Here is a 27579-nt window from a genome sequence, read left to right on the forward strand (position 1 = left end):
GTTTATGCCAGCATAACCTGATGACTTTGCAACATAGGGTCACCACTCCCCCGTTGATGCTAGCATAACCTGATGACTTTCCAACATAGTGTCCCACTCCCTGGTTGATGCACGCATAACCTGATGACTTTCTATCATAAGGTCCCACTCCCTAGTTTATGCTAGCATAACCTGATGACTTCCCAATATAGGGTCTCACTCCCAAGTTGATGCCAGCATAACCTGATGACCTTCCAATAAAAGGTCCCACTCCCTAGTTGATGCCAGCTTATCGTGATGACTTTCCAACATAGGTTCTAACTCCCTAGTTGATGCCAGCATAACCTGATGACTTTCCAACATAGGCTCCCGCTTCTTAGTTGAGGCAAGCATAACCTAATGACTTTCCAACATAGGGTCCCACTCCCTAGTTGATGCAAGCATAACATGATGATTTTCCAACATAGGGTCAGCACTCCCTAGTTGAAGCAAGCATAACCTAAGTCTTTACAACATAGGTTCTCACTCCCTGGTTGATGCAAGCATGTTGGAAGATGGGATGCAGATGCGAGTCTGCTGATGCAGTCAATTGGCCGCATGAGCGAATGAAGGCTTGGTTGGGGATCATCGTAGATGCGGAGGGGAGTCACACCAGCGAGTGCGAAGAATGGGAAATTGTTCTGCAGGTGCGAGGGCCCCGTTAATTAGTTTTGGTTGCAGAAGCGAGACATTTATCGCAGATGCGATTATTTTTCCGCAAATGCGGAAATTGCTGGGCAGAGGATATATAAATCGATGGGTTTTAGTCTTTATTCACATTTTGAGATGTGGGACTTTGATTGAGGTGATGTTTGGAGCAAATTTCATCACAAGGATTTGGGTAAGTGTTCTCTATTCGGCTTTGGTTATATTTCACGAATCTATCTTCATTTTTGGAAATTGGTTTATGAATTTTATAGAGAAATTGGGGGTTTTGGCCTAAAGTTTCATAATATGAATTTTTGAGTTTTGAACATCGATTTGGAGTCGGAATTTAATGAAAATAGTATGGTTAGACTCGTAATTGAATGGGTTATCGGATTTTGTGAGTTTTGTCGGGATCCAAGGTGTTATCCCGGGTTGGGCTTTTGGTATTGGCTCGTTCGAGGTAAGTAACTCTTCTAAACTTAGTGTTTAGGGTATGAAAACCTGCAATACATGTTACGTGATTGGCATTGGAGTGACGCACATGCTAGGTAACGGGTGTATGGGCGTGCACCATGTGAATTGGGACTCTGTTGCTTCCATGGCACTGTATAGTGGCCCTATTTTATTGATATTTTTATTTTCACCATGTGATATAGTAATTGAGCTGTCAATCATGCTAAATATCACGTTTAGGCTTCTTGTTGATGTTTTTGGGACCCATAGAGGTCGTTTCTTGCTATCATCTGACTGATTTGATTGATATTTCGTACTCAGTCACATTCATGCATTTATATCATATCTCAGTATCAGTTGTTGTTATTGATGCATCATATTATTATTGTCTGGCTAGATTCATGACACTGTGAGCACATCGGTGAGACTAGAGAGATTGATGACTGAGGCAGGCCGAGGGTCTGAGCGAGAGTGATATTTTGGGATCGAACTGATTATATCTATTATACATTTGGGATCTGGTTGTACGCCACAGCAATATATTGATTATATTTATGCAATGGATCAGGTTGCACGTCACAACAAGCCTTAGGGCTACTTATATATATACTATGGATCGGGTTGCACACCGCAACGAGATTGGATCGGGCTGCGCACCGCAGCGATATAGCGCTTGGGCTGAAGGAGCCCCTCCGGATTCTGCACAACCCCTGTGAGCGCAGTCAACTATATATATGTTGATCGGGACACGCCATAGTGGTTATTGTACAACTCTTAGAGTTTGAGTGTGCTGAGCATTGAGCATAGTGAGAGAGGATGCGAGGCAGTGAGATTGAGTACCCTAAGAGTGTGAGTACACGATTCATCTTTGAGGTATATGAAATTTGCATGCACACATGACATACAGACATAGAGATGCATTTTTCCTTATCCTATATAGTATCATGCCATTCATGACTTTTTACACACATTGATATAGGGTCATAGAGAGGTATTTTTCACTTGTTACCTGGAAAGAAAATGAAACATCTTACTTATTTTTGAAAGGATTTTGGGAAAAATCACAGTTTTCGAACTTACTCATTTTTTGGCATTTTCGGTAAAAGAATTGAGTTTTCACTGAGATTCTTGAAAAATATGTCTATTTTCAGGAACTATGAACGAGCTAAGCATTTTACTTCTAAAATACCTCTTTTATTACTTGTATTAAGTTGTTATGAACTGTTGTACAATATTCGTATTAGACCCGACCTTGTGTTAGTGACGACCCGGCCAGTCATCTCATGAATTACCGCTCTGTTTCCCCCATTTCTGCTTCTTTATGCTTCGTTATCCGTGTTTTATGTGATCAAGTTGATTAGTTTTCGTTTGGAGTGGATTTGGTAAAAAATGAGACACTTAGTCTCTTTTAAGAAGGTTTAAGTTGGAAAAGTTAACCCGATGTTGACTTATGTGTTAGAGGGCTCGGATGTGAGTTCCGACGGTTTGTTTAGCTTCGGGAGGTGAGTTATGACTTAGGAGCGTGATCGGAATGGGTTTTGGAGGTTCGGAGTAGAATTAGGCTTGAATTGGCGGAGTTGATATTTTGGCGATTTTCGGTTGATAGGTGAGATTTTGATCCGGGTTTCGGAATGGAATTCCGAGAGTTGCAGTAGCTTGGTTATGTCATTTGGGATGTGTGTGCAAAATTTCAGATCATTCGGATGTGGTTTGGTTGGGTTTTTGATCGAAAGCGTATTTCGGAAGTTTTTAGAAAACTTAGGCTTGAATTCGATGTGGATTAGTGGATTTGATGTTGTTTGATGTGTTTTGATGATTGGAACAAGTTTGAATGAGGTTTTAGGATGTGTTGATGCTTTTGGTTGAGGTCCCGGGAGCCTCTGGTGAGTTTCGGATGGTCGATCGGACCATTTTTGGTATTTAGAAGTTGCAGATTTTCTGTTTAGGTGTTGCAGACAATTAAGCTTTCGCGATCGCGTCGGGTACATCGCGATCGCGTAGAAGGAATTTGGATGGCCAGGATTTAGACCTTCGCGTTCGCATTTGAGGGCTCGCGTTCACGGAAGGTTAGGAGTTTGTGCTTCGCGTTCGCATGAGGAGGTCCGCGTTCGCGTACAAGGATTTTGGGTCCAGTGGAATTTTTTCTTCGCGTTCGCGTGTGGGGGACCGCATTCGCGTAGGTATAAAAGTCTGAAGCATCGCCTTCGCGGAGAGTGAGTCGCGTTCGCGTAAGGTTAATTTTGGATAATTTAAAAGTGTGCTTCGCGATCGCATGGCTGTGGTTGCGATCGCGATGAAGAAGGATCAGAGCTGGGCAGAAAGTTATAAGCTATTTCATCCGCGATTTTGAGTCATTTTTCCTCCATAGTCAATCATTTTGAGAGCTTTTTTAGGGAGATTAAAGAGGGATTCAAGGAAAATCGATTGGAGGTAAGATTTTTGAACCCAAAACGCGATTCTATTGTGAAATCAACCTAGAAAATCATGGAACTTAAGCTAAAAATGGAAGAACTAGGGCTTGGGATTTTGAACTTCTGTATTGGGATTTGAGGGACCATTTGAGGTCGGATTTAGGAACTATTGGTATGTATGAACTCGTGAGGAGATAAAGAACCCGTTGGTGTAATAATTTTTGAGTTTCAAGAAGTGGGCCCGGGGCTCGGGTTTTGCTAATTTTGGGATTTTTGATATTTTTCGATTGTTTTTGCTTGGGCTTTGTTCCCTTAGCATATTGTGACGTATTCGTTCTGATTTTGGATAGATTCGACGCGCGTGGTGGACGATTCGAGGGGCAAAGGCGTCGCGATTGTAGCCGGTTCGAGGTGAGTAATGATTGTAAATGATGTCCTGAGGGTTTGAAACCCGGGATTTGCACATCGTAGTGCTATATTAAGGTGAGACACGCGCTTGATGATGAGCGTGGGGTTGTTTACTACTGGGGACCGTTACTAGGTCCGTCCTGATTGATGATTTTACCGCGTATTTATTGAAACTTATTTGTTATCATCATGATTTGGGTTGATTGCCATATTTGGGCTTCGTGCCAACTATTTGAACCCTTCAAGGATTTTGATCATTGTTTCCTCATTGTATTGACCTATTATTTGAACTCAATCCTGCTGCTTTTCACTGTTTTACAACTCAGCCACTTTTACCCGGTTTTGAGACTTAAATGATATTTCTAAATGATGTTTTGGGCTGAGAGCTACTGTTTTACTAATGCCCAAGGGACTTGTGATGATTTTAGGACTGAGTGCGGCCGAGGGCCAGATGTGAGGATATATTGAGTGATGTGAGGCCGAGAGCCGAGAGTTGATGCCACAGGTGGCTTGATATAGCGCTTGGGCCGTAAGGGGCCCCTCCGGAGTTTGTACACCCCCAGTGAGTGCGGGTACCCATTATGATCTGAGAGTGAGCCCGAGGGGATAATATTGTTCTGAGAGTGAGCCCGAGGGGCTGATATTGTTCTGAGAGTGAGCCCGAGGGGCTGGTACTGTTCTGAGTTGTTGCCCAAGGGGCAGATTTCTATTTATTATTTACCTGCTAAATTACCTGTTTTACTTATTGCAAAAGGAGATTTACTTAATATTTCACGGAATTACTGTTTTAAGTGATTTTACTCCTTCAGTATAGAATGCTATGTGTTTTCATGTGATTTCTTGCTTTCAGCCATTATTTATAATTATTACTCACTGGGTCGGAGTACTCACATTACTCCCTGCACCGCATGTGCAGATTCAGGCATAGCAGATTCCGCTCCTGAGTGTTGATCCTCCCAGTCCAGGAGATGTTTCGGAGACTACGAGGTAGCTGTTGGCGTCCGCAACCCCCGTGCCTCCCTTATCTTATTATTTCCATGTTCTTCAAACTATTGTACCGGATTTTGTATTTAGTAGACTTGTATTAGAATCATTAGTTGCTCATGACTTGTGACACCCCGGTAAGGGCTGTGTCGGGATGGTTCTACTATTATTATTTACGTTTCCGCGAATTTATTGCTACTAAATCATGCTTTAATACTGTTTTATGGTAATTAACTGCTTTAAGAGGTGCATTATATTGGTTTGGCTAGTCTTGTCTTCACGAGAGGCGCCATCATAGCCGGGTTCGGGGTTAGGGTCGTGACATGTTGGTATCAGAGCCTAGGTTACATAGGTCTCACGAGTTATGAGCAGGTTTAGTAGAGTCTCGCGGATCGGTACGGAGACGTCTGTATTTATCCTCGAGAGGCTGCAGAACCTTTTAGGAAAAACTTCATATTCTTGAAATTCTTGTCGTGCGAACTTGTTGACCTGAGAACTAAACTTCTGTTATTTTATTCTCTCACAGATGGTGAGGACGCGAGCTACCGGCGGAGGTGGACGACCACCAGTGCCACTCGCTGAGACCACAAGAGGCCGTGGAGACGGTCGTGGTCGTGGCAGAGGCAGAGCAGCGAGGGCAGCACCTGTTGATCCACCAGCTGCCCCAGCTCAGGATCAGGCTCCAGCAGCACCAGTTCAGGCACTAGTTGTGCCCATCGTGATCCCGGGTCTACAGGAGGCCTTGGCACAGATCTTGACAGTTTGCACTGGCCTGGCTCAAGCAGTTTCAGCCACCACAGCAGCAGCTACTTCATAGGCCGGGGGAGGCAATCAGACCCCCGTTGCTCGCACACCTGAGCAGGTAATGCAGGGACTACAGACGCCGGAGGCACCTCCAGCCCAGTCGGTTGCACCATCTCAGGAGTTCGTGGTTTCAGTTATGCCGGATGATGAGCAGCGTCGTCTTGAGAGGTTTGGTAGGCTCCAGCCTCCGTTATTCAGCGGTGCAGAGGGCGAGGATGCCCAACGTTTTCTGGATAAGTTCCAGCGGATGCTCTGTACAGCAGGGATTCTTGAGTCTAACGGCGTGGCATTTACCACTTTTCAGTTTTCAGGACCTGCCTTCACTTGGTGGGAGGCGTATGAGAGGCGTAGGCCTGTTGGAGCAGCGCCCCTTACTTGGCAACAGTTCTCCACTCTCTTATTGGAGAAGTATGTACTGGAGTCCTGCAGAGAGGAGCTGCGTAGATAGTTTGAGTGGTTGCGACAGGGGCATATGACTGTATCACTGTATGAGTCGAGGTTTTCTGAGTTGGCTCGTCATTCCGTCTGGATGGTTCCGACAGACCGTGAGAGGATCAGGGGAATTATTGATGGCCTTAATTATCATCTCCGTATTCTTATGACTAGAGAGAGTGACGGGTGCTACGTTCGAGGAGGTGGTTGATATCGCTCGTGAGATTGAGACAGTTCGCCGTCAGGAGCGAGAGGAAAGAGAGGCCAAGAGGCCTCGAGGTTCGGGCAGTTATAGTGGTGCTCCTTCGAGGGGCCAGTTCTAGCATGGTGGAGGTCGTTCTTTCGATCCTGCTCAGTCTGCCCGTCCAGAGTATCGCGTAGCATCTTCAGGTCGTGGTTATCATGGGTCTCAGCAGGGCCAGCCTTCACTCAGCGCCCTCCCAGCCCAGAGTTCATCTCGTGCCCCATCGGCTCAGGGTTCTTCTATGCCGAGTGCATCTGCTAGTCACCCAGGTGCGAGGGGTTCCCTTCCGTCCCCTTCTCCAGTACCTGGGAGTTGTTTTGAGTATGGAGAGTTTGGGCATGTGTGGAGGCAATGTCCTCATAGTGTTGCTAGTTCCTCCCAGCAGAGGGGTCAGCCCTCGACTTCTGCTCCAATTACTTCACCACCCGCCCAGCCAGATAGGGGTGGAGGTCAGGCAGCCAGGGGTCGCCCCAGAGGGGGAGGTCGATCAGGCGGTGGTCAGGCTCATTTCTATGCTCTTCCAGGCAGACCCGATGCCATTGCTTCTGATGCTGTCATTACAAGTATTATTTCAGTCTGCCTGAGAGAAGCCTTTGTATTATTTGATCCCGGTTCCACCTATTCTTATGTCCTCGTACTTTGCTCATTATTTGGGTACTCCTCGTGAATCTCTTACTTTACCTGTTCATGTATCTACTTCGGTGGGGGAGACTGTTGTTGTTATAGACCGTGTGTACCGGTCGTGTGTGGTGACTATTGGGGGTCTGGAGACCCGAGTTGATCTTTTATTACTGAGTATGGTGGATTTCGATGTCATATTGGGCATGGATTGGTTATCTCTGTGCCGTGATATTCTAGACTATCATGCTAAGACAGTCACTTTGGCTATGCCGTGTGCACCGCGGATCGAGTGAGGGGGTGTGACTGATTATGTTCCTAGTAGAGTGATCTCTTTCTTGAAAGCCCAGCGTATGGTTGGAAAGGGTTGTCTCTCGTATCTTTCCTTCATAAGGGATGTTGGAGCTAAGGCTCCCAGTATTGATTCTGTTCCAGTTGTGAGGGATTTCCCTGATGTATTTCCTGCAGACCTGTCGGGCATGCCACCGGACAGGGATATTGATTTTGGTATTGACCTGGTGCCGGGCACTCAGCCCATCTCTATTACGCCATATCGTATGGCACTAGCAGAGTTGAAGGAGTTAAAGGAGCAGCTTCAGGAACTCCTAGATAAGGGGTTCATCCGGCCTAGTGTGTCACCTTGGGGTGCGCCGGTTCTGTTTGTGAAGAAGAAGGATGGCACTATGAGAATGTGCATCGATAGGCAATTGAACAAGGTAACAGTTAAGAACAAGTATCCTTTGCCTCGCATTGATGATCTATTCGACCAGCTTCGGGGAGCAAGGTATTTTCCAAGATTGATCTCCGTTCGGGTTATCACCAGTTGATGATCAAGGATTCGGATATCCTTAAGACGGCCTTCAGGACCAGATATGGTCATTATGAGTTCCTGGTTATGTCTTTTGGACTGACCAATGCCCAGCAGCATTCATGCATCTGATGAACAGCGTGTTCCGGCCTTATCTTGATTCATTTGTTATAGTTTTCAGTGATGATATCCTGGTATATTTGCGTAGTCAGGAAGAGCACACGGAGCATTTGAGGGTTGTGTTGCAGAAATTGAGGGAGGAGAAGCTTTATGCAAAGTTCTCCAAGTGTGAGTTTTGGCTCAGTTCAGTGGCATTCTTGGGACACGTGGTGTCCACTGAGGGTATTCAGGTTGATCCAAAGAAGATAGAGGCGGTGCAGAGTTGACCCAGATCGTCCTCAGCCACAGAGATTCGTAGTTTTCATGGTTTGGCAGGCTATTATCACCGGTTTGTTCAGGGATTCTCATCTATAGCATGGCCCTTGACCAAGTTGACACAGAAAGGTGCTTCATTTGTATGATCGGACGAGTGTGAGGAAAGCTTTCAGAGGCTCAATACAGCTTTGACCATACCTCCGGTGTTGGTTTTACCATCAGCTTCAGGTTCATATACCGTATATTGTGATGCTTCGAGAGTAGGGTTGGTTGTGTGTTCATGCAGGAGGGTAGAGTTATTGCTTATGCTTCTTGTCAGTTGAAGACCCGTGAGAAGAACTACCCCGTTCATGATTTGGAGTTGGCTTCCATAGTTCATGCGTTGAAGATTTGGAGGCATTACTTGTATGGCGTATCTTGTGAGGTATTCACTGATCATCGTAGTCTTCAGCATTTGTTCAAGCAAAAGGATCTTAACTCAAGGCAGCGAAGATGGTTGGAGTTACTTACGGATTATGACAACACTATATTATACCATCCGGGAAAGGCCAATGTGGTGGCCGATGCTTTGAGCCGAAAGGCAGTGAGTATGGGGAGTTTGGCATACCTTCCAGTTGGGGATAGAGCTCTTGCAGTTCATGTTCAGGCTTTAGCCAACCAGTTCGTGAGGTTAGATATTTCGGAGCCCAGTCGGGTATTGGCTTGTATGGTTTCTCGGTCTTCCCTATATGAGCGCATCAGAGAGCGCCAGTATGATGACCCATATTTGCTTGTTCTTAGGGACAGAGTTCAGCATGATGATGCCAGAGATGTGTATATTGGAGATGACGGGGTATTGAGGATTCAAGGCCGGATTTGTGTGCCCAATGTAGATGGGCTTCGGGAGTTGATTCTGGAGGAGGCCCATACCTCGCGGTATTCTATTCATCCAGGAGCCGCGAAGATGTACTAGGATATTAGACAGCATTACTGGTAGCAGAGAATGAAGAAAGATATTGTGGGTTTTGTAGCTCGGTGTCTCAATTGCCAGCAGGTGAAATATGAGCATCAGAGACCGGGTGGCTTGCTTCAGAGGATGGATATTCCAGAGTGGAAGTGGGAGCGGATCACTATGGATTTTGTAGTTGGACTCCCTCGGACTTTGAAGAAGTTCGATGCTATTTGGGTGATTGTGGATAGGCTGACTGAGTCCGCGCACTTCTTTCCTATTTGTACTACTTATTCTTCAGAGCGGCTGGCAGAGATATATATTCGGGTGATTGTTCGGTTGCATGGTGTACCAGTTTCCATCATTTCAGATCAGGGCACTCAGTTTACTTCCCAGTTTTGGAGGTCTGTTCAACGAGAGTTGGGTACTCAGGTACAGTTGAGCACATCTTGTGTTATTGATTTCGAAGGGTCATGGGATCAGTTTCTACCGCTTGCAGAGTTTGCCTACAACAACAGCTACCAGTCGAGTATTCAGATGGCTCCATATGAGGCTTTGTACGGGAGGCAGTGTAGATCTCCAGTTGGTTGGTTCGAGCCCGGTGAGGCTAGGCTATTGGGGACAGATTTTGTTAAGGATGCTTTCAATAAAGTGAAGGTAATTTAGGAGAAACTTCGTACGGCACAGTCGAGGCAAAAGAGCTATGCGGACAGGAAGGTTCGAGATGTGTCCTACATGGTTGGTGAGAAGGTCCTGTTGAAGGTTTCGCCCACGAAGGGCGTTATGAGATTCGGAAAGAAAGGAAAGTTGAGTCCGTGGTTCATTGGGCCTTTTGAGGTACTTCGGAGGATTGGGGAGGTGGCTTATGAGCTTGCCTTGCCACCCAGCTTGTCGAGTGTGCATCTGGTTTTCCATGTTTCTATGCTCCGGAAGTATATTGGAGACTCGTCCCACGTTCTGGATTTCAGCACGGTTCAGTTGGAGGGTGATTTGACTTATGATGTAGAGCCAGCAGCCATTTTGGAGCATCAGGTTCGGAAGTTGAGGTCAAAGGATGTAGCTTCAGTGAAGGCAGTGGAGAGGTCAGCCCGTGGAGGAGGCTACCTGGGAGACCGAGCGGGAGATGCGGAGCATATATCCTCACCTATTTGAGGCTTCAGGTATGTTTCTTGACTCGTTCGAGGATGAACGTTTGTTTAAGTTGGGGAGGATGTGACGACTCGGCCAGCCGTCTCATGAATTACCGCTGCATTACCCCCATTTCTGCTTCTTTATGCTTCGTTATCCGTGTTTTATGTGATCAAGTTGATTAGTTTGTGTTTGGAGTGGATTTGGTAAGAAATGAGACACTTAGTCTCTTTTAAGAAGGTTTAAGTTGGAAAAGTGAACCGGATGTTGACTTATGTGTTAGAGGGCTCAGATGTGAGTTCCGACAGTTTGGTTAGCTTCGGGAGGTGATTTTTGACTTAGGAGCGTGATCGGAATGGGTTTTGGTGGTCCGGAGTAGAAATAGGCTTGAATTGGCGGAGTTGATATTTTGGCGATTTTCGATTGATAGGTGAGATTTTGATCCGGGTGTCGGAATGGAATTCCGAGAGTTGCAGTAGCTTCGTTATGTCATTTGGGATGTGTGTGCAAAATTTCAAGTCACTCGGACGTGGTTTGGGTTTTTGATCGAAAGCGTATTTCGGAAGTTTTTAGAAAACTTAGGCTTGAATTCGATGTGAATTAGTGGATTTGATGTTGTTTGAAGTGTTTTGATGATTGGAACAAGTTTGAATGAGGTTAGGATGTGTTGGTGCTTTTGGTTGAGGTCCCGAGGGCCTCGGGTGAGTTTCGGATGGTCGATCGGACCATTTTTGGTATTTAGAAGTTGTAGATTTTCTGTTCAGGTGTTGCAGACAATTAAGCTTTTGCGATCGCGTGGGGTACATCGTGATCGCATAGAAGGAATTTGGAAGGCCAGGATTTAGACATTCGCGTTCGCGTTTGAGGGCTCGCGTTCGCGGAAGGTTAGGAGTTTGTGCTTCGCATTCGCATGAGGAGGTCCGCGTTTGCGTACAAGGATTTTGGGTCTAGTAGAATTTGTTCTTCGCGTTCGCGTGTGGGGGACCACGTTCTCATAGGTATAAAAGTCTAAAGCATCGCGTTCGCGGAGAGTGAGTCGCGTTCGCGTAAGGTTAATTTTTGATAATTTAAAAGTGTGCTTCGCGATCGCGTGGCTGTAGTCGCGATCGCGATGAAGAAGGATCAGAGCTCGGCAGAATGTTATAAGCTATTTCATCCGCGATTTTGTGTCATTTTTCCTCCATAGTCACTCATTTTGGGAGCTTTTTTAGGGAGATTAAAGAGGGATTCAAGGAGAATCGATTGGAGCAAAGATTTTTGAACCCAAAACACGATTCTATTGTGAAATCAACCTAGAAAATCATGGAACTTAAGCTAAAAATGGAAGAACTAGGGCTTGGGATTTTGAACTTTTGAATTGGGATTTGAGGGATCATTTGAGGTCGGATTTAGGAACTATTGGCATGTATGAACTCGTGAGGAGATAAGGAACCCGTTACTGTAAAAATTTCTGAGTTTCGAGAAGTGGGCCCGGGGCTCAGGTTTTGCTAATTTCGGGATTTTTGATATTTTTTTATTGTTTTCGCTTGGGCTTTGTTCCCTTAGCATATTGTGACGTATTCGTTCTGATTTTGGATAGATTCGACGTGCGTGGAGGCCGATTCGAGGGGCAAAGGCGTCACGAGCTAGAGTTGTAGCTGGTTCGAGGTGAGTAATGATTGTAAATGATGTCCTGAGGGTTTGAAACCCCGGATTTGCATATCGTAGTGCTATATTGAGGTGAGACACGCGCTTGATGATGAGCGTGGGGTCGCTTACTACTGGGGACCGTGACTTGGTCCATCCTGATTGATGATTTTACCGCGTATTTGACTGAAACTTATTTGTTATCATCATGATTTGGGCTGATTGCCATATTTGGGCTTCGTGCCAACTATTTGAACCCTTCAGGGATTTTGATCACTATTTCCTCACTGTATTGACCTACTATTTGAACTCAGTCCTGCTGTTTTCCACTTTTTACAACTCAGCCAGTTTTACCCGGTTTTAAGACTTAAATGATATTTCTAAATGATGTTTTGGGCTGGGAACTACTGTTTTACTAATGCACGAGGGGCTTGTGATGATTTTAGGATTGAGTGCGGCCGAGGGCCAGACGTGAGGATATATTGAGTGATGTGAGGCCGAGAGCCGAGAGTTGATGCCACAAGGTGGCTTGATATAGCGCTTGGACCGTAAGGGGCCCCTCCGGAGTCTGTACACCCCTAGTGAGCGCGGGTACCCATTATGTTCTGAGAGTGAGCCCAAGGGGCTGATATTGTTCTGAGAGTGAGCCCGAGGGGCTGGTACTGTTCTGAGTTGTTGCCTGAGGGGCGGATTTCTATTTGTTATTTACCTGCTAAATTACCTGTTTTACTTATTGCAAAAGGAGATTTACTCGATATTTCACTGAATTACTGTTTTATGTGATTTTACTGCTTCGATATAGAATGTTGTGTGTTTTCACGTGATTTCTTGCTTTCAGCCATTATTTATAATTATTACTCACTGGGTCGGAGTACTCACATTACTCCCTGAACCGCGTGTGCAGATTCAGGCATAGTAGATTCCGCTCCTCGGTGCTGATCCTCCCAGTCCAGGCGGTGTTTCGGAGACTACAAGGTAGCTGTTGGCGTCCGCAGCCCCCGTGCCTCCCTTGTCTTATTATTTCCATGTTCTTCAAACTATTGTACCGGATTTCGTATTTAGTAGACTTGTATCAGAATCATTAGTTGCTCATGACTTGTGACACCCCGGTTAGGGCTGTGTCGGGATGGTTCTACTATTATTATCTATGTTTCCGCGAATTTATTGCTACTAAATCATGCTTTAAAACTGTTTTATGGTAATTAACTACTTTAAGAGGTGCATTGTATTGGTCTGGTTGGCCTTGTCTTCACGAGAGGCGCCATCACGACCGGGTTCGGGGTTAGGGTTGTGACAGTGTTAGCTCGTCACTACTTTCAACCTAAGGTTATGTTTGTTACTTACTCAGTACATAGGGTCAGTTGTACTGATACTACACTTCTGCACATTGCATGCAGATGTTGGCTGCTGAGGTTGCTCTGTTCGATGGGGGCTGGATTTGAAGATGTACCTCCGTTCCTGTATAGCTGCCGCTTGTTCATGGTAGCCGTAGAATTTATAAGACTCTGTTTATGTACTATTCAAACAAAAGATGTATTTACTTCATATCAGCTTTGTAAACTCTATTCTTAGAAGCTCATAATTTGTACTACCAGTCCTTGGGAAATGTATAAGTTTCAGATGATTTCTTCCATTTAATAATTTTATTAATATAATTGGAAATGTATAATAGTTAAATTGGCTTACCCATCGGGTTAGGTTAGTGTCACGACCCAAACTGGAGGGCCATGACTAGCACCCGGCCATACTTACCGAGCACCAACATACATTTTATCTAATCTTCTTTATTATCTTTTAGGGCTGATGAGATCAATATAAATGGTAGATATGGGCCGTGGACAACCAACAATAAAATATAATGGCATGAACATATATAATATGGGATGACTAGACAATCAAGAAACTATATATAAGGTACGAGCTACCACGCTACCATGAGAGACTATACAACAAAAACCAGCCGACAAGGCCTACCAAACTATACATGAATCGACACTTTTCTATGAGCCTCTAAAGGAACATAAGAGTTGCAACATAGCCGGAACAGGGCCCCAACATACCCATAATGTCTATAACAAAAATGCATACCAAGACCACGGCAAGTCCGAAGAAGGGATCTCGCCAATCACCGCTGAACTGGACAGCCTACTATGGTGGGGGAGCTGCGCCTGCCTGTCTATCAGGACCTGTAACACGACATGCAGTGTCCACAAATAAAAGGACGTCAGTACGAATAAAGTACTGAGTATGTAAGGCAGGGAACCATAAGTACGAACAATAATGTAAGCAGAGATAGAGAATAAACAACCTGTAACATCTGGATACCTCTGAGGCTACTGACATGAAATGCGTGATACATATGTATATATACATAAAATTTTAAAACATACGCCTCTGTGGGCATCATCATCATCATATCGTTCCCGGCCGTAATAGGCTCGGTAAAAACGTACCCGGCCATCATAAGGCTCGATAGAATCGTACCCGGCCACGTGGAGCTCGGTAAAACCCAACAGATCATTGGTTGCACAATAGGTGCCATACCCGGCCGTCTATAGCACGGCTCGGTAGAGTAAAATAGATACATATATATAATGCATGCTCGACTCATGGACTGACGTTCTAAACCTTTCGGAGTGACGTAAGGTCGGTATCCTGTGTACACGTTATTAGAACTAACTCTTCACCATGAACCTTATAAGAATCAGGAAGTACCAATAACATTGATAACATAAGAATAAGAGAAGCAACATCAACATCAATCGTTCCATAAGAGGGGAAACAATGTAAGTACTGCTAGCTTCTAAGAGTAGAGTATCTTTGGAAGCTCGTTCATTACATTATGTACAATCGGAGTCGTGCAAAGGAAGGAAAGGGATAGCCTCACATACCTTGTATATACTACCCCAATCTCAAGCTATGCAATTTTCACGACTCCTTAGTCTACAATAAGAGAAACGATACTAAAGTTATCATTCAAGCGTCATAACTATTATATATCGACCACAACCTATTTTACGATGAAACGGACAGCACCTCCCCTATATATATGACTTCACACAATTCCAAACAATCACCAAACAGCCCATATAACATCAATAATAATCATATTGAGCCTCCCAAAACAGTCCACACACAACCTAATAACTTCATACATAAGACGGCCACCGTAGTCGTGTCAAACGACCCGAAAATGTTACGACGAACGACCAGCCCACAACCGTACATCTATATGGTGTTTCTCCACACCCTTCCTCCTTTAAAACTCTGTAATACGCAGCCCAACAGCAACACAAAACAGTCCGCAAAACAGTCCGCTACAAGTCAATAACTCGAACTCACGGCTTCCGATCACCGTCCCGTGAGTTCTTACAAGTATAAAATGAATTACCATGAATTTACAGCACAAAAATGGATGAAAGATAGCAGTAAACTCACCTTACTTGTTGGATAACTCAGCCCTTATCTTCGTTCTTCAAACTCTAGGGTTTACCCCCAATTTGAACTTGAAAGAGAGGGAAAATCAATTAGGGTTTGTGGATAATTTTTGGGAGGAAGTTTGCAAGGGTTTAGGTCTGGTTATTTGTGAAATATAATGAGGGATATATTGCAGGAGATAAGCCTTTTAATGGGCTCTTTGTCTGACCCGAAATTGCCTCTTTTTGGGCTATCATTTAACCAAGTAGGTGACCCACCTACTTGTCACCTAGCAGCTTGTGCAGTCTCACAAAAATGTCTGTATCTCTCTACTCCAATGTCGTATTGATAAACGGTTTAATGTGTTGGAAACTAGACTCATAGATTTTCAATTTGGTGGGTAGATCACCCCATAATTCCAAGTACATTGGGAAAAAAGCTTAATAACATTTGACCTAAAGTTTAAGTAAAACTATGAACCTAAGTTGCAACAACTCTGGTCGACTTTTGTTTCATAACTCGTTTGACTTCAAGACTATGATACGGATATTTTATGATTCATATACCTTAAAATACGACCTCTTGAGAGTATTAAGCACCCCTAGGTTTACCCAAGAATACAGCTGACAACATCCTTGATTCGTTTAACTTCTAATACTTGTTAACCATCCTTATACACCTTTGTATCATTTAAGACCAATAGGATTAACTTCTTATCATATTAAAGATAATCTCTTCATGGATTTATGTAGACGACCTTATGGAATGAACTAACGTATGTGAATATGGGTTGTAACAGTTAGGTACCATCACGACTAGTGGGTTTTGGGTCATGACATGTGTTCCAGGAACTAAGCACACTTGCACCAAAGAGACAGCATGACCATTTCATACCACTAAAACCTGAGGCAAGACCATTAAGTATTGGAGCTTCTAGATATATATTTTTTTAAAAAAATGAAATTGAAAAGCAAGTGAAAGACATGATGAATAATGAAATAATTCCAGCTAGTCATTCCCCATTTTCATCCCTGTTTTGTTGGTTAAGACGAAAGATAGAACTTGGAGATTTTATGTGGATTATAGGGATTACGAAATGATTGTTAAGCATAAGTTCCCTATACGTATACCACTTATGGATGACTTATTAGATGAAATAAATGGGGGCATCCGTGTTCTAGAATAGATCTTACGACTGGCTATCACCAAATAAGGATGAGTGCACAAGATGTACACAAAGTAGCCTTTAGAACTCACCTAGGGCATTATGAAATAAAGGTTATGCCCTTTGGTTTAACAAATTCCCTAGCCAGCTTCCAGAGCCTTAAGAATCATGTTTTCAGGGATCACATATGGAAATTTGCGTTGGTTTTTTTTTTATGATATCCTAGTCTATAGTGCTTCAGTACAGGAACATATTGGTCACCTTGGTCAGGAGTTAGATATCCTCAAAAAGGAACAAATCTACATAAAAAGATATAAATGTTATTTTTGTCATAGTGAGGTGGAGTATCTAGGACATATCATCATAGGTGAAAGTGTTTCTACTAGTCCTACTAAGACTGAATCCATGGTGTACTGGCCTACTCCAAGGTCAATGATGAAAAGGAAAAATCTAGGATAAATTTTACTAATTTTGGCCAAGATCAAGTTTCAGAGCTCAAATTCAAAAATATGGACTTATTCTCAAAAAGCGCAAGAAGTCCAAGAAGCTCAAGATTGATTTCAAAAAGCCAAGATTCTTTCGTTCTAAAAATATGATTTATTTTTTCTTTACAAGAAATTATTTCTTGTTTCCTTTTCTTCGTAGGTTTAGACTTTCTTTATTGTCTGTCATTTAGAATAAAGATTTTTCATTTAGTAGGATTCTAGTTTCTTTTCCTTGTTGATTAGAGATTTTACTTTCCTTGTCTCTAGCTATTTTATTTTCTTATTAGAATAGGAATTGCAGTAATTAAAGAAGAGACCTTAGTCATAAAGGATTCTCATGCCTTGTAGAAGGAGTTCACGTTTTTAGAGGTTTTCCCTAATTTGCAATATGGTATTTTTCTCTATTTTGTCTTATTTATCCTTGTTTTTGGTTCCAACAAAGTGGTGATAGTTTTTATCTTATTTTCAATTGAATGTGGTGTTTCTTTATCACATTGATTGAATCCAAGTGGTGATTTTAGAAACTTTTTAGTTCTTGATCATTCAAGAACATGTTTCCTAATATTAATTCATTTGTTTAATATCCTAGAATCAGAACATTCATTGAACCAGTACAACCTCAATATTTACTTATTTCGAGCAAAAAAATAGCCTTTCTTATAGTTAAGATCGTTACCGTTCACCTCGTTTTTGAATCATCAGATTTTGTGTCCTAAAACTTGAGATACACTATTTCATGAAATTAGCCCATGAGCTACGTTTTCGTTTCAAGATCTTGATCCTGGTCGGTTGGTTCTCTCTTAACTCGAAGAATCACGCAAGTTAATCAAGTATTTGAGGGGTTTTTTGGGGTTAACTGGCTACTATAGGAGGTATGTGAGAAATTATGGGTGGATTTCAAACCATTGCCCAACCTATTGAAGAAAATTTCCTTCAAATGATATGTAGAAGTAGATATAGCTTTTTAAGAACTGAAAAGGGCCATGACAACTGCTCCAGTTCTTGCCTTGGCTAACTTTTCCAAACCCTTCATAGTAGAGACTGATGCTTGTTCTAAGGGTATAAGTGCAGTGTTGATGTAGGAAGGCATGCCTATAGCCTTTTTCAATAAGACCCCTGCTCCTAAGCTAGAAAGGTGGAGACACTATCTAATGGGGGGTCATTTCACAATCAGGACTGACCACCATAGACTCGAATACTTGTTGGAAGTCACTACAGTCTTACAATAAAAGGGCCGACTAAGCTGTTAGGCTTAGACTATGAGGTGCAATATAAGAAGGGGTGTGAAAATAAGGTGGCTGATGTATTGTCAGGAAGATTGGAGGAAGAACCTACATTATCCTACATTGTGTGTTGTGTCTACTGATGAACCTACTTGGTTACAGGAAGTTATTTTGATTTATGAGCATGACCCTACAACCTTACAACTGATAACAGAGTTGATAATAGCTCCATATAACCAATCTAAACATACACTCCACCAAGGCATTATCAGGTATGACTGAAATATCTACGTGAGCAGCAGCATTAATCTGAGAACCAAGATATGGGAAGCATTGCACCAATCTCCACTTGGAGGTTATTCTGGCTAACATGAACTTATAAAAAGGTTAAGATGGTATTCTTTTAGCCTAATAAGAAGAGTGATATCTTCAAATGGGTAGCAGAATGTGACACATGTCAGAGAATTAAAACAGAAAATGTGCATTCACCAGGCTTATTATAACCACTTCCTATTACAAGTATGCCTTGGCAAGACATTGCCATGGATTTTGTGGAAGGATTACTTTATTCCAATCATAAGAATGCTATCTTACTTGTGGTTGATAGACTGACCAAATATGACCATTTTATCGCTCTTAAACGCCCTTACTCTGCTCAATATGTGGTCGAGGTCTTTCATAAAGAGGTATATAAATTGCATTGATTATTTAAGTCTATGGTGACTAATAGACTCTATATTCACCAGCCAATTCCGACAATAACTTTTCAAGTCTGTGAGAACCAAATTAAACATGATTACTGCCTATCATCCCCAATCGGATGGACAAATTGAAAGACTGAACATATGCTTAGAGACTTATTTACAAGCTATGGTATTCTCTCATACCAGGCAGTGGTTCAAATGGTTACCGTTAGCGGAATGGTGGTACAATACCAACCACCATAGCTCTGAAAAAACGACTCCTTTAGAAGCCTTATATGGGTTCTCACTACACAGATTCCACTTGGCACCGTTCCTTACTCGACTCATGATGCAGCTGGAGCTTGCATTGCCTAGGGGGAACGACTTTGTAACCAATGACCTATGACTTTGCATAGTCTAGATTCTCCTTTTAATAATGTTTAAATACTCTCCTTTTAATATAATATACATATAAATTATAACTTTGTAACCAATGACCTATGACCAAATCACAATGAGCAAATAACTATTCTTAGGTTTGATATATTTTTACGGCAAACACAAACATGAAGTTATATGTAATTTCCACTATATATAAATTATTATTTCCTTAAAAATATATAAATAATTTTTCAGAATATGTAATTTCCCATATACATAATTTATTATTTCCTTAAAAATATATAAATAATTTTTCTCTCTTTTTTGTTCATTATAACTTATCATTATTGTATTACTAATTATATAGTTTTTTTTATATTTTCATGTGACTTTTTATTTGTTCGCTATTTGACGAAATATCATCTCTTAATATAAAAAAATATAATTTAGATTTTTCCTACTTCTGAAAATTTAATTTATTCACTTTGAGTTAAATCTGTGTTCTCACAAGCACTGCATTCACTCTCTCTTCTTCTCACATCTTCTACATATGCTTCAAGAGGCCATGTCTTTTCTGCTTCTCCCCCTGTGTCACTTGGTTGCAATGTAAGAAAATTGAAGAGTAAAGTCCACCATTGAAGGCCATTCAAAACTTTGCTTTCGAAAATAGAATTTTTTGAGTTTGTTAGTTGTTTGAATTGGGTGTTGCTCCTATTGATTAAAAATATCAAAAGGAGTTCAAAATTTAAATTTGAAGTGATTTGGAGTAGATTTGACCAAAGATTATTTGAGTTAAAATTTCAGAAAAGACGCAAGGAACAAGACGAAGTCAGTTTGTTAGTTGTTTGGATTGAGTGTTGTTCCAATTGATTGAAAATATCAAAAGGAGTTCAAAATTTAAATTTGAAGTGATTTGGAGTAGATTTGAGCTAAAATTTCAAAAAAGGGCAAGGAAGAAGACGAAGTCAGTTTTTGGTATAATTATCTATAATCTTGTATAATAGTGTATATGAGTGTATAAACCCATCTTATACACATTTATACAAGCGTCTAAAAATTAACTTCTTCCACGCTTTTCAGTTGCAATTCTTATTCAGAACCAGTCCAAATATCCATTAAATGACTTCAAATTTTATATACAACCTCCTTATACTATTTCTAACAAGTTTAAGTAACACACACTCCAAATTTCTCACAAAATCAAATTTGAAATTTAAACCTACATATTTAAGCTTGTTAAAAATCTAATTTTCACCACCCAAATGGATTTGATTTGTTGAACTAATATTTGAGTCACAATTACTGATTCGAAAATTAACTTAAATCTTGAGCAATCTTTTTAAAAATTAAATAGTAATTTTGAGTACGTATTGGAGTTGTATGTTGAATCTTAGCCTATTATTTTTGGGCTAGTTGGTTGTAAATTGAAATATGGGCAATAAAATTGAAAAGTATGGAGCCTAGTTATCCTCATATGAAATTTCCCTCAATTTTATTCTAAAGGGAAACTACCGGCTATCTCCTTATAAGTAGCTCATTACAAAAATTGGTCAATTCATAAAATATTATTAATATTAGCCAAATATTACTAATATTAGCCAATTAGCTATTTGTAGCAAAAAATGTCAAATTTAGCTTCTTTTGAGTGTGTGTTATTAGAATAGATTGGGTACATTTTAAGGAGCTTGAATATCAGTTTTGGGATGATTTGGTGAAGTTTTGAGGTGGTTTGAATTAAAAATTCAAAGTAAAAAACTGAACATGAAAAAAATGATATGTCTATCACACTGTGTATCATTTGCGTATCACATATGTATCATATTTATATCAATTGTGTATCGCATGTATACTTGTGTGTGAGATACATGCGTGATACATGTGTCGCAGAAGAATATTTTGAACTCGATTTAATTACATATTTTTGATACAAAACCAATCTAAATCACCTCCAATCTTCCTCAAATTTTGTATATTGACTTATCTATATGTTTTCAATGAATTTCAACTATACCCATTAAAAAAGTTCTTTTTTGCTTAGATTTTTGGATTATTGTATTTTTTTTATTTCATCACTTTATTTGCTATCTGATGCATGAAATTTCCTTTCCGTCTTGCATCTAATGTTGCTAAAAATATGGAAGGTGATTATTGCATGTGATTGTTTGAGCGAAAAAACCTTATTTATTTGATTTTTCAATTTTTATATGTAATTGGCTAGTTTTGGTAAATTTATGACTAATGACTAGCGGTTGCTAAGTTGATACTTATTTGGATATTTGTGTAATTTTCCCTATTCTAAAACCGCTAAATGACTTTTCCGCAATCGTTTTCAAAATATTCGGGCAGCAATTCCGCTTCTCTCTTCTTCTCTTCCCTTCTCTTCTCTTTCTTACCATTCTTCTCTATTCTTTCTCGGGGAACATCTGGAGATTTAGCTTTAGACAGAATTCAACAATTCAGTTGTAATTGCCAATTCTTTGATAGTTCATAGCAAAATTACCTATTTCTTGCCAATTCCCAATTGTTTGATTAAGTACATAACACATGGCCTGTCCACTTCACATTTTCGAAGGAAAAAAGAGGATGTGTATGAAAGAACGGTGTGTCTTTCACTTCTTTTCACCTTTTGACATCCCCGATTTTCTTGCAATCAAAAAAATATATGGGACCAAGGCTTTTGGGCGGATGTTAACAATGGTGTTACCGGATGTAAGGAAAGCGGAGGAAGCGCGATGTCGCATTGGAGACCCAGTTGGCGGCGCGTCAGAGAGTTGGAACTTCTGAAATTGGCGTAGGTTTTATTTCTTACATTTTCTTTAAAATCTTGCAAAACTCTTCTAATACTTGTTTCTTACTAACAGGCAACCAACTAGCACTCATTCTAGTGTCAATTCCTTTCATCAAGAACTCATTCGTGGCGCTGGGAATACCGAAAGTAGCAGCATACTCGACCTGTTGAAGGTCCTGTCGTTATTGTCACGGAAGCTTCCAGAGGAATCGACAAGGCAATTGCTTTGGCTTTGGGAAAGGCTGGTTGTAAGGTCAGTTAACTGCTAGAAAATACCCCAAAGAAAAGTTCTTTTTGTGAATGAAACATTTTCTTTCATGACAACCTCTGTGGTTTCACTGTCAAACAGCTTCAGCCTTAATGTGCTATGGTAGTTTCTCTAATTGTGTTTACATTGGCAATAGTTTAATAGGGAAACAAGTGAAAGTACTCTGTCCGTCCAATAACAATAACTTTCTTTGCTTTCCTCTTTAGAGTAAAATAGTTGTATTGAGTAGAACAAGTTCTGAAAGAATAGTTTGAGATGTCAAAAAAGTAAATTAGTTAGTTGAAAGGTGTCACATCAAGTGTGAAATAACTTTACTTTGGACTTGTCTGTATTGTTTTTGGGTGAAAACATTGCCGCTAAGAAGGAGAAGTTTTCTCGGGACCAACTAGGAAGGGAAGCGGGTCTCTCCTCTTAGCTCAACTTAGATGGTTGGTCAGTGTTACCTTTTACCCTCTTGCTTGAGTACTTTGTCTCCTGGTTATCTATCTAGTATATTTAGTTAGAAATCTTAGCTTACTTTACCACATGAAGTGGTCAGGCATTTCAAAAATGTTGAATGCTTATATTTAATTTTTCTCTGAAATTTTCAATAGTGTTCTTAGTCTTAATGGCTTACTTAGGTGGATTCACAGGCATTAAAGTTGATCAATTTATAAAATTCTCTCATGCTCCAACAAACCTGCTTGGTTTAAAGTTCAATGTTGTTCGCAGGTCCTAGTTAACTATGCAATATCTTCAAAGGACGCAGAAGAAGTTTCCAAAGAGGTATATGTTCCTTTTTTCAGTAATAATTAAATACAGTTTTTGCTTTCTGGTATAGATTGTTGTCCCTAATCCTTCCATTTCCTACTGAAAAGATCTTTTAATTACATGAAACATGAACTATATCTCTGACTTCGGCCTGATGTTTGGAAGAGTATCTGTATCGTGCAGAATACTTCTTCTTCTATGTGATTTCTTATTTTGCTTTTACTTTGCTAGATTATCTACATTGTCCTTCAAATTTTCAACTTTTAGGTGGACCTCTCCAACTTAAAATAGTTAGAAGGTACCTTGAAGAAATTTCTCTTTAGGTAGTCTAAAGTTGTTGTATCATTAAATTTTAGTCATATAACCAACTAATTTTGATTTGTTGAGAGGCGCAGGGCCATGCTCCCCGAGTTTCATTAAAGCATTGTAATAAAGCCTGGTAATTAAAGTGAGAGCAACTCACATGGAATTCCTCGGTTTAACTCAGGAACTATGTCAAGTGATATTATTATATAAATATTGTTACTATATATGACTAACTTTCTAATATATCTCTTTAAGATTTATATGATGAAAGTGCAAATATGTCAAAATAATCTTCATTTAACAAGGGTAGTTGCCCGTTCATGAGAGGGTAGGTAGAGTTTTTCAAAAATTAGAGAGTTCCTCTGGCTTATGACATATTATGCTTGTGATTACTTTCTTTTTTGGTCTAAATGGGAAATGTGCTTAACTGATAGAAGCAAGTGATATCAGCTACACCAGGGCAAATACTGAAATTGTTGTGTCGGAGCTCTTCTTTCAAGGACATTAATCTTATCTACCAGCTGTTCGCCTTCTTGTTTGTCGTGTGCATCCTTTCAGCTGTGAAAACATAAAGTGAAATATGATCTTCATAATGTGAAAGAGGGCTTCATTACATATTGAAGCTACACATTTGAGAAAGCTGGAAGTAAAACTCAAACTACTTTTCAATGCAAGACTTGTTCTCCAATGCAATTAATCTAAAATTTATATACTTAAACTGCATATGCGAGCAACATAAATCACCTCCATCATAGCATAAATAGTGTTAGCTTATGATCCATTCATCTTATTAAGTCATGGATATATATGATAATGGATATGTAAAGTCATAATGCTTATATTTTATACCTTTTCATTTCAAATGGTTATGTTTTCTGTTCTTGGCTAATCCTTGTCTACCAAGAATGTGTTTAGGTTCCTGTTTTGTGTATGGTTTTGCTGTTCTACTTATAAGTTCCATCCTGAAAACCTAGAAATCGTCAATTGTTTTGGTTTATCTTAGCCTTGTAGATGAATGAAATTTGCTCTTATTCTACTCGTTCAAAGATAAAGAATGTCTGCTTCTGCCCATAGTCCTTCCCCGTGCCAAAGAAACATATGCTGGAAGGCTTGATATAAGAATGTCTGACAACTCACTTGAAAAACACTTCTATCCATTGTTTGATTGCTTATTAGATTTCTCTGCACACAGGTACATTAGCTGTGTTTCATTAGTGTTCTGGTTATATTCCCCAACCCCTCCTCTAAAAACCTGTATATATTTTATGATAATGTCCTTATGAGGGATCTTTCTTCTTGTTGTAGGCTGCAGCTAAAATCATGAAGAAAAAGAAAAAGGTATAGTTGTCTGGAAAGGTTCATGTTTTTGAGAACTGTTGCATAAAGGCGAGCAGCATGTATTTGTTTATTTATTCGAGAGATTCTTCACATGTAATGAAGGGATAAATCTATGGACTCCACAGCAGTTATGGGCACTGTCTACACCACATGGTGGTCACTGAGGCCATCTGCACTGTCCTTTCCAAAACTTCATATGCGATGGAAATATAACTAGAACAATTAGAAACCATGTGTGACAGGGGTCATTCCTCCCTTTGGCGGAATAACCAAAATTATGACTGCCATTCCTAGTTTGTTGGGCTCACTTGCTAGTCAAAGCAGAAAGCAAAAGAGAATCAGAAATGCAATGATAGGCTGGCAATTTGTGATGCTAGCACTAGATTGATTTTATAGGTTTTGGGCTGAGTACTTCTTTATCTTAGTGAAGGTTAAGGGCCGGTGCAGATAATGACAGATTACTCAAGGGGAGATATTTTATTCCCACCTAGCTTTGAAAGTAAAGTACTGCTACAGTTAAATTGTCACATCAATTAGCTTCCTATTTTGTTAAAAGCATCAGATGTCGAGTCGTTTTCAGCTGGAGTATTCATATTTTATTGTGTTGGAAATTGATTTAAATGAAACAGTTTTGATGTAACTCAACAATTTTCACCTATTCCCTTTTACAGATTTCAGTTGCTGATGTCATTGTCTCAGATTATGTCATCTGCTATATTGTTGAGAGTAACCTTTTCTATCAATTTGAACCGGTGTTTTTCATACAAATTGAGTGATCGAGTGAGCTAAAGTAGGCCAGGTTGTGGCAGATGCCAATTGACGAGATTGTTGGCACCATTATATAGTGTCCTGCTTATACAGTGATATGTTCTGATCTTTGAAAAAAGAACTGATAACTAAGATTGAAGCAGTACAATGCAATGCATTTTCTATATTATTCCGTATATACTCCAGAATTTTATGTTGACGCATGGTCTATACTTTGTAGGGAAGAATCATCAACATATTTCCTGTGGTTGGTTTAGTTGGCAAGACACTGCTAAAACAGGAGTCATTGTCTTAACCAAGAGTGTTGCAAAGGAATATGCCAGCTGGAATATCACTGTAAGTGCTCCTAATCATTCTGTTATGTTAATGCTATATTAGTGAACGACTTCTTAAATCATATTATAAAGGAACCGAGGACAAACTAACGACCCCTTATGCAGGGGTGGCTTGAGGGGAGGCTGTAAAGCCTTTGCTTTGGGCCTCTAAATTTTATGGGCCTAAAAATATTTTTAGTTGTGGATTTACTATCTTATTTTTGCTTCGACAATATTTAAGTTTATAGAAAAACAAAAAACAAATACAAATACTTATAAAAAAGGAAAGAAAGACTATTTATTTTTAAACAATAAATATATTTTAGAACTATGAATTAAGATACTCACATCTTCTTATTACAATAAGATCCAATGTAGTAAATTGTAAATCCGTGCTAACATCTTATTAACTTGAATTTCCTTATCAATGTAAATATTAATATTATATTTTACAAGATAACTCCTCAATAGACAAAAAGAAAGAAAGAAAAAAAGAAATCAATGTAATATTAATACTATATTTTGCAAGATAATACTATAAGCAAAAACAATTAAGGCCCCTTATTAAAATTTGGTTTTAGGCCACAACTTTTATTGAGACGCCTTTTTTCTTTTGGCTCCATTTTTTTCCGGGGTACTTGTTATGGCTCGTAATTAGGTATCTTATGTTGAATTTTATCTTTCGACAGGTTAATGATGTTGCACCTAGATTCATTGCATCGGATATGTCTGCCAAGCTAAGTGAAGACACTAAAGAGGAAATTTCGCAAAGTGTTCCCTAAGGTCGGGTAGATACCTTTTAAAAGTATTTTTGACATTTGTATCTCAACACAATGACGAGTTCCTTTGCTCTTGCATCTAAAACAAGGGAGAGTTCTAGTTGACTTCTAGGACAAGGACACCAAGTAGAATAGGACAACACTAGATGCATTAACCAGATTTCCCGTGCATTAATAGATAATTTTGATTCTAGAAAATAAAGTAATTAAAACTAAATCTGAACTGAAAACCATCAACTGAGAATTTGAATCTTGCTATACGGAAGATTTCCCTTCCTCCACTTGCATCCAACATTTCCAAGACTATATACTTGTTATTTATAAAAAATTCATTTATTAAGCAGGTAAGACTACCTATTCCTTCAATTATAATTTTTAGGAAATATAGTTTCCAATATCTTATAGGTAAAATGATAGCAGATTTCCTTTAAACCATAGCTGCATTGACTAATTTTGGTTTCATAAATATAGGACGTTGTGGTCAACCTGAAGAAGTTGCTGGACTTGTTGAAATCCTGGCACTCAATCTTGCAGCCAGCTATATTCCTGGACAGGTATTGCCGTGTATTATGTTTTCATCTACCTTTAATCTGAAGCTTCTCTCTTGCTACCTCATGTTCAAACAACTGCTTATTAAGAGTATTTATCTTCTTTACAGGTTTTTAACATCGACGGACGGATGGTTATGTAACAAAATTCCACATGTTGTTTGATCATAGAGAAGGATTGAAAGGGTGATCATCTATGGTATACCCTGGTTGTAGCCTTAGACTGTGAATTTTGTTATTGCTTGCATGTAGATGCCATGCTTCGCCTGTACTTCCTTTTGGTCAAAGCATTCATGTGCTTTCTAGGAAGAGTATTGTTTTCTGCTAGAGAGATGGAGATTGATAAATCAATGGGATTGCTACAATTACATATGAAAGTTTCTAACCCCTTAATATCCCTATATAATGCAGAGAAATTTTTTAGTCGAAGTGCTCCTTGTTTCACTAGAAAGTTGACCGGTGGGCTTTCTATTTTTTTTTA

The 27579-nt window shown here is 40.2% G+C and overlaps 1 long non-coding RNA gene across 1 annotated transcript; it reads left to right on the plus strand.

Annotated features, from left to right (window-relative positions):
• The first annotated feature begins 21591 nt into the window (after positions 1 to 21591).
• LOC109220178 lies at positions 21592 to 27505 on the plus strand. Its single transcript, XR_002067040.1, has 8 exons — positions 21592 to 22030; positions 22101 to 22280; positions 23007 to 23060; positions 24657 to 24689; positions 25678 to 25793; positions 26461 to 26554; positions 27022 to 27104; positions 27209 to 27505. It is a non-coding gene; the product is annotated as an uncharacterized LOC109220178 (long non-coding RNA).
• The last annotated feature ends 74 nt before the right edge of the window (positions 27506 to 27579 follow it).

Source organism: Nicotiana attenuata, unplaced genomic scaffold (assembly GCF_001879085.1).
Source record: "Nicotiana attenuata strain UT unplaced genomic scaffold, NIATTr2, whole genome shotgun sequence".
Lineage (NCBI taxonomy): Eukaryota > Viridiplantae > Streptophyta > Magnoliopsida > Solanales > Solanaceae > Nicotiana > Nicotiana attenuata.